Source organism: Petaurus breviceps, unplaced genomic scaffold (genome assembly GCF_028583685.1).
Source record: "Petaurus breviceps papuanus isolate PSGF00001 unplaced genomic scaffold, PetGlider_PUasm1.0 189, whole genome shotgun sequence".
Classification (NCBI taxonomy): Eukaryota; Metazoa; Chordata; class Mammalia; order Diprotodontia; family Petauridae; genus Petaurus; species Petaurus breviceps.
In genome coordinates this window covers 5,668,010-5,676,197 of record NW_027185809.1, presented here as the reverse complement: position 1 = coordinate 5,676,197, position 8,188 = coordinate 5,668,010, and positions in this window count along the sequence as shown.

Here is an 8,188-nt window from a genome sequence, read left to right as displayed (position 1 = left end):
ATGTAATGGTTGGACAGTTTGGAAATCTGTCTACTTGATCTGTTTCTCTGACTTGATAATTCTGTCTGTATAATCTGAAGTTCGGGGTGCTGACCTTTTTCCCCTGAACTAGGTAAACGATACATGTTTGACTGATTAAAGTAAGCTTGTTAACCCATTTTGAGTTGCTTTCCTTTATCAAAGCAGATCCAAGAACCTGTGTGAGCAGCCACCCTGGGGACTCCGGAGTGCTTGCTGCTACACTCAGATATTTACTACCTATATGACCCTTAAATCACTTAAACATTCTCAGCCTTACCTTCCTCAAATGTAAAATGCAGAAAATGACGACGCCTGCCTTACGGAGATGTTGTGACGATACTTATAAAGTGTTCTGCCGACCTTAAAGCACTATATACATGCTAGTAATTATTATTAACCATAACAGCATCTGAACATACTTGAACAATAGTAATTGTGTATGTGACAAGGTGTATTTTATTTATAATAATTCACATCTAAATGATTTTTAAAAGTCATAATAATTCTTTTATGTCAGTGCTGTTGTAGCAGCAAGCACCCTAGCATACCCAGGATGGATGCTAGCACAGGCTCTTAGATTTGCTTTTCTAAAGGAAAGCAACTCAAAATGGGTTAACAGTCTTACTTTAATTAATCAAACATATCATTTACCTAGTTCGGGGGAAAAAGTCAGTGCCCTGAACATCAGAGAATACAAACAGAAGTTACAACAGAAAATAACACAATTAAGCAGACAGGGCTTCTAGCTGTCTGACCATTACATCCATACCTAGTTAGTTACCAGAGAGGGAAGCACCAACATCTGGGTTTTCAAAGCTGGGGGGCTCAATGGCTGTCCAGAGTCTCATCTGGTCAAATCACACAACTCTTTCCAAAGTGAGCCCCAAAGCAAAACCTCACATCAGGGTATAGATAGCCTTCTCCTGGCTCAGAGAATGTCACAACCCTCTTGACCCACTGCCCAATCACAAAGTAACAAGGGTGTGGGCATTCCTGAAAAACAATTCTCCTACCATAGGCTCCATGTGACCACATTCAGCCTATTAGGGGGCAGAGTGTATTTTCAAATCAGGGAAGGTTCTCAGAGTCTCTTAAGCCTATCAAAGGGCCAAGGGGCAGGGAAGATCTTCAAATTCCCATTACAGCTGTTAATACCCCCATTTTGCAAATAAGGAAACACATTCAGAGAGGTTAACTGAATTGCCTAGGGTCTGGGCTTGGAAAGTGTCTGAAGTAGAATTTTATCCCAGTCTTCCTGACTCCAAATCCAGTATTCTATGTATTTATTGTTCTACTGAATCTCAAAGATTTCTGACAATAACTCCACTCCCCCTCTCTTAAAGGTCCATGGCCCACTGGTCCAAGTGCCTTCTTTTACAGGTGTGGAAACTGGAGTCCATAGAGGGGAAGAAACTTTCTCAGAGTCACATAGGAAGTCAGTGGCACAAACTGGAGCCCAGATCCCCTGACTGTTAGGTGGCACTCTATGCACAAGATCATACTTTGGGTTTGGTTTGAAGGGTGTTAATTTTACCTTGGTGGCCAGGGGAGCAGATGTGGGGGAGGGGGAACATGGGAGACTGCATTTTCATAGGACCTAGCAGTCATTAGTGAAGGAAAACATAAGAATTTCCATTGAGAGTTAATCCCAGGGTTTCTCCATCCTAAACCATCAACAAATCTGAAAGACTATTTCCTCAAGTGCCATCCTGAGAAAAGACTTCTGGCTTTCAGGGGAGGGCCTTATTATCAGTGTCCCCAAAGGTATCTGGGGTAGCTGCAGCAGAAAAAGGCTCCTGTGTTTTGGTCAATTTAGAGGCTTTGTGTCAGATTATTCTTGGGGAAGTGTTCTGGACCATTCCAGGGTGCAGAATGATATTGTTAAGCTTCTCTTTCCCTGCCCCCAATCCTGACTGTCCTGCCAGAGAGATCCATATCTCCCTAGCTGCCAGACATGCAAAACATTAAAGGAAGAAAGATATTTTCTCCAAGATCCTTTCTTGTAACTGGTCTCTTCCTTCAGGCCTTTCCTGCTGTCATCCCAAATTCCTTCTCTTACACAGCAAATGTAGAAGTGGAAGAGAGTTAGGGGAGATAATGAGGACCCTAAATAGTCCCATGTGTTTTGCTTGGCAGGGCTTAAGGATGAGAGATGTTTCCCAGTCCATTTTGGGAATCACCCAAAGTCTCCAAAAATTATACCAGGTAGCAGAGCCTTATGGGAGCTGAAATAGGTTTTAATGTTTAGGGACATCCTTAACACCTGTCCCTGGCAGACACAGACTATTGAACTGCTCTCCTTGATTGTATCCATCATTTCAAAAATTACCCATCCTTCAAGGTCTCACGCCTGTCACTGACCTCTCTCCCTTTCTCTCCCTAGACCACAATAGTTCCTGTCTCCTCTGAATCCCTATGGTGCTTATAGTCTGAAACATTTACTAATCTACTCCCTCAACCACACAGTGAACTTCCTGAGAATAGAGTCTGTGTCCAGCATGGTATACTTGAAAAGACACGGAGTCAGAGGGTCTGAATTGGAATCCTGGCTTTTGTTTCCTACTTCTGGATACATCACTTCACCTCTCTAGGGCCTCAATTTTCTCATCTGTTAAATGAGAGGGTTAGACTTAGTTGAATATATGACTTGAAATTTAAAGCAAGAAAGGGTCTTAAAAGTCATCTATTCTCAAAGGTTTCTTTTTTTTTTTGCCTTTTGGAGGACAATTGGGGTTAAATAACTTGCCCAAGGTTACACAGCTAGTTTTTTGTGTGGGTATTAAGTGTCTGAGACCGGAACTGAACTCGTGTCCTCCTGACTCCGGGGCCAGCACTTTACTCACTGCACCACCTAGTCACCCTTCAAAAGTTTCTTTTAGCTCCGATTTTCTCTGATTCTGTTTCTACAATTAATTCTATTATTTCTTTTTTACATGATAAAATTTTATTTTTTTCTAATCAGTAAAACTCTTCCTTCTCTCCCTTCCATTCCTCACATTGAGATAGAAAGAACAACCAAACCTCTTTTATAAGCATTTATAGTCAAACAAAACAAGTTCTTGAATTTGCTGTAAGAAAGTCTCACTTTGCAATTCTTTTTAAATAAATAAATCAATTTATTTTTAATTTTCAACATTCACTTCCATAAGTTTAAAATTTTCTCCACCTCCCTCCCCTAATCCCTCCCCAAGACAGTGTGCACTTTGATATAGGCTCTACTTATACATTCTTATTAAACATATTTTCACATTAGTCATGTTGTATAGAAGCATTAGAATGAATGGGAGAACACATGAGAAAGAAAAAATAAAACAAAACAAAAAAGAGAGCAAATAGTATGCTTTGATCTGCATTCATACTCCATATTTCTTTCTCTGTATGTGAATGGCATTTTCCATCATGAGTCTTTCAGAATTGTTTTAGGTCCTTGCAGAACAGGTGGACTTCAGAAAAACCTGGAAAGACTTATATAAACTGATACTGAGCAAAGTAAACAGAACCAAGAAAATATTGTACACAGCAACAGCCATAGTGTGTGATGACTGACTTTGATAGACTTAAAGTTTGTTTTGCTTAAGATTAGTCCTTCCCTTAATTTATCTTCCTTTTATTTTGCTTGCTTCCTTCTTCCCTTTCCCTACTGCTTCTTTAATGAAATGTGTTTCTCTATCTAGTTCTGTATGTGTGTGTGTCTTCTCTTCTTTAACCAATTCAGATAAAAGTGAGGTTCAAGTAGGATATGCTCTCTCTTCCCCTTCCTTCTTATTTGGATAGACTTCTACTTGTACACCTTGATGAGGTGAGATCATTTTCCACATCCTTGAATTTGTTGTAAATGAAGAGCCCTTTCCCACCCCCTCAGTTTGTTCCTCTTTGTTTCTTATTTTAAGATCACCAAGACATAATAGAGCTGCTTCTAGACTTTTTGTCTAATTAGGTTCCTTCTATGACCTCTGATCATAATAGAGCTCTGAGGTAGCACACGTATCATTTCCTTATATTAGAATGTAAATAGTTTATCCTTGTATAGTCCCTTTCAATTGGTCACTCATGCTTACATTTTGGTATTTCTTTTGATTCTTGTGTCATCAGGAATGTCTTCTATTTCATTAAAGGTTGATTTTCCTCCAGGCAGGATTGTGCTCAGTTTTGCTAGGTAAGTTATTTTTGGTTGGAAACCGACATAATTTTCCTTCTGAAATATCATATTTCAAGTTTTCTATTCCTTTATGTTGGTGTTTGCTCAGTTGTATGTGATTCTGACTGTGGTTCCATCATATACAATACCTTTCTTTCTGATTGATTGCAAATTTTTTTTTCTTTGACCTAGAAACTGAATTTTGTCCGTGGTGTTTCTGGGAGTTTTCATTTTGGGTTTTCTTCCAGTAGGTGATTAGTGGATGCTCTTTATTTCCTCTTTTCTATCAGGTCCTAAGAGATCTGAGCAGCTTTCTTTTGTGATTTCTTGAAATATCACAAAAGGTTCTAGGTTCTTTTTTGGTCAGGTTTTTCAGATAGTCCAATATGTCTTAAATTATCTCTCCTTGATTTATTTTCTAGGCCATTTATTTTTCTTATGGGATTTTGTTATGGGGTTGTACTTTCTTCTATATTTAAAGTATTTTGTCTATATTTTAACATTTTTGTTGTCTCATGAAGTTACTGGCTTCTATTTGGTTCATTCTAATCTTCAAGGACTATGTTGATTGAATAAAGTTTTGTCTTTCTTGTGCCAAGCTGTTAGTTCCCTTTCTAGTTCTTTCTCCCATAGTTTTCATTTCTTTCCCATTTCACTCTTTAATACTATTGTTTCATTTGTGAAGACATTTTGAAACTCTTAAAAAAATTCTTGCCTCATAGCTTCCAGGAATTCTAATTGAACTTGTGCTCAATCTAAGTTTTAATTTAAGGCTTTGCTTACAGATATTTTGGAATCGTTCTCTTTTTCTGTCTTTATGTCTTAAGCATCCTTGTCACCATAAAAGCTTTTTACAGTAGATTTTTTTTTTGTTTGCTCTTTCTCCTAGCCCATTTCCTGACTCTGAACTTGACATTAAGGCTGAATTCTATGCGGGGAACGTCTGGGCTGGCCCTATTGTTGCTTTCCTGAGAGTATTGTTATTATTTTAGGATGTCAGGAAGACTCAGGCTGGAGACCTGAAAGCTTTCAGTGCTCCCCAAAACGATCTGATCCAGGACAAAGTTCTTTTTGTCCCCTGTTTTGAGCTGCACAAGTTCCTGATATGAGTTTGGGTCTGAGCCACACAACTTGGAACTTGCCATGGTTGGAGTTCCAGTAGAGTATTGCTGGGTCAGCCACTGTCAGTTGGTTGGAAAACTCTGTTGGTTCAGAGTGAGAGAACTGCGAGCTTCCCTTTGGTCTGAGATTCTGGCCCTGCTTATTTCTGCAGGTTTCAGATTAGTCTGGAAACAAAGTGAGACCCCACTCTGCTACTGGGATCCGAACCACATAGCTGCTGCTTGCCTTTTAATGTGATCCTTGGTAAGCACATAGCCTAGGGCCTGGAACTGCTCCTCACCCTGGAATGCCGGCCTTATAGCGGTCAGGGTCCCCCTTCTTAGTTCACTGTGGATCTGCGTTCTGAAACAAGGTCATGATAATAATAAATGGAGCTGTCAGTTTGTACCTATTCCTATAAACCTTGCACAAGTTTAGCCCCCTTATGCTAGATCTGGGACCTCCTCTTGTCATGGTACATAACTTCTCCTTATGCTAGAATACTCTCCACAGCATACTCTTGGATAGACCCTGTCCCTAGAGTCCATATACCTCTCTGTTTCTTTATGCTCACCCGGGCTGGAAAAATGACTCATTTTGATTTTTTTTTCTTAGATCTTCCAATCAGAATTCAGTCTGGTGTGTTTTCTAAATATGATTGGATAATTTATCTGTTCTATTATTTCTTTAGATGGATAAAGCATTTAAGTGCTTATTATTTACCAGATTCTATGCTAAGCACTACATATGCAAATATAAGAAAATGAGACCATTCCTACCTTCAAGAAGCTTGTTTTTTAATGGGGGAAGAAAACACACAAAGAGAAGATGGGAAGTGGGGGAGAAATTCAGAGAGAGAGTCAAGCTGAGAATGAAGTGGGCATAGCTAGAAACTTTTAAGAAATGGTGGTCTGGGCTAGGCAGCCATCAATCAGGTGGTTGGGTCTTAGGGCAGAGATTTCTTTTCTATTTATTTATTTTTAGTTTTCAACATTCAATTCCACAAGATTTTGAGTTACATTTTTTTTCTCCCTATCTTTCCCCTACCCCTACCCCAAAATAGCAAGCCTACTGAATATCCCTTCCCCCAATCTGTTCTCTCTTATATCCTCCCCCATGATCCCTCTAACTTTCTAGTATGGCAAGTTGGATTTCTATACCTCAGTGCCTGTATATCTTATTTTTTTTTATTATACACATTTGTTTTTAAAACTTTGAGTTCCAGATTTTTCCCTTCTTCTCTCTTCACCCACCTGCATTGGGAAGACAAGGAACTCAATATAGGTTGTACATGTGTAGTTAAAGCAAAACATTTCCATAGTAGGTATATTGTGACACTTATTCTATTTTCTCCTTTGACCTTATCCCTTTTTTTTGGTCTCTTTTTAATTTTTTTAGTTTACATCATTCATTTCCACAAGATTTGGAGTTACAAATTTTCTCCCCATTTTTCCCTACCCCCCACCCCAAAACAGTGATCCCACTGAATATCCCCTCCCCCAATCTGCTCTAACCCATATCTTCCCCCATCCCCCTTTGACTTTCCAGTAGGGCACGGTGGATCTCTATGCCCCAGTGTTTGTATATCTTATTTCCCAGTTACATGTAAAATAATAATAATATAGTTTTTTAAACATTTGATTTTAAAACTTTGAATTCCAGATTCTTTCCCTTTCTCCCTAATCACTCACCCTTACTGGGAAGATGAGAAGTTCAATATAGGTTGTACATGTGTAGCTATGCAAAGATATATACATCGTGGATATATTGTGAAAGACTGATTGTATTTCCCTCCATCCTATCCCACCCCCCCCCACTTTTTCTATTTTTTACTTTGATTCTGTCCCTTTTTGAAAGTGGGTTCTCCCAACTTCCCTACCCCCCAGTCTGCCCACTCTTCCATCATCCCTCCTCTCATCCCCTTCCCCACTACTCTCCTGTAGGGTGAGATACCCTATTTAGTGTGTATGTCATTCCCTCCCTAAGCTAAATGAGAATAAAGTTGAGTCTTTCCCTTTTGCCTTCCTGTTCTTACCCTCCATTGTAACAGTTTTCCCTTGCCTCTTCTGTATGAGATAATTTACCCCATTCTGTCTCTCCCCATCTCCTCTCATTATATTCCTCTTTCACCTCTTAATTTCACCTTTTATTAAATTGGTCCTGTGCCCTCTATCTATGTATACCTGTACACACTCACATATGTATTCATATGCCCATATACCCTCCTATATAGAGATATATATGTATGTATACATATATATGTGTATACATATATATATATACATATACATTTCTATTCCCTTCAACTATTCTCATACTGAGAAAAGTTTCATAAGTTACAATTATTGTTTTTCCATATAAGAATGTAAATAGTTCAACTTTGATAAGTTCCTTATGATTTATTTTCCCCTGTTTACCTTCTCATGCTTCTTTCTCTTGCTTCTTGTATCTGAGTGTCAAATTTTCGATTCAACTCTAGTTTTTTTCATCAAGAATGCTTGAAAGTCCTCTATTCCATTGAATAACCATAGTTCCCCCTGAAACATCATACTCAGTTTTGCTGGGTAGGTGATTCTTGGTTTTAGTCCCAGCTCCTTTGACCTCCAGAATATCATATTCCAAGCCCTTTGATCCCTCAGTGTAGAAGCTGCCAGATCCTGTGTTATCCTGATTGTGTTTCCACAATATTCAAATTGTTTCTTCCTGGCTTCTTGTCATATTTTCTCCTCAATCTGGGAGTTCTGGAACCTGGCTATAATATTCCTAGGAGTTTTCTTTTTGGGATCTTTTTCAGGAGGTGATGGGTACATTCTTTTTCTTTCTTTCTTTCTTTCTTTCTTTCTTTCTTTCTTTCTTTCTTTCTTTCTTTCTTTCTTTCTTTCTTCCTTCCTTCCTTCCTTCCTTCCTTCCTTCCTTCCTTCCTTCCTT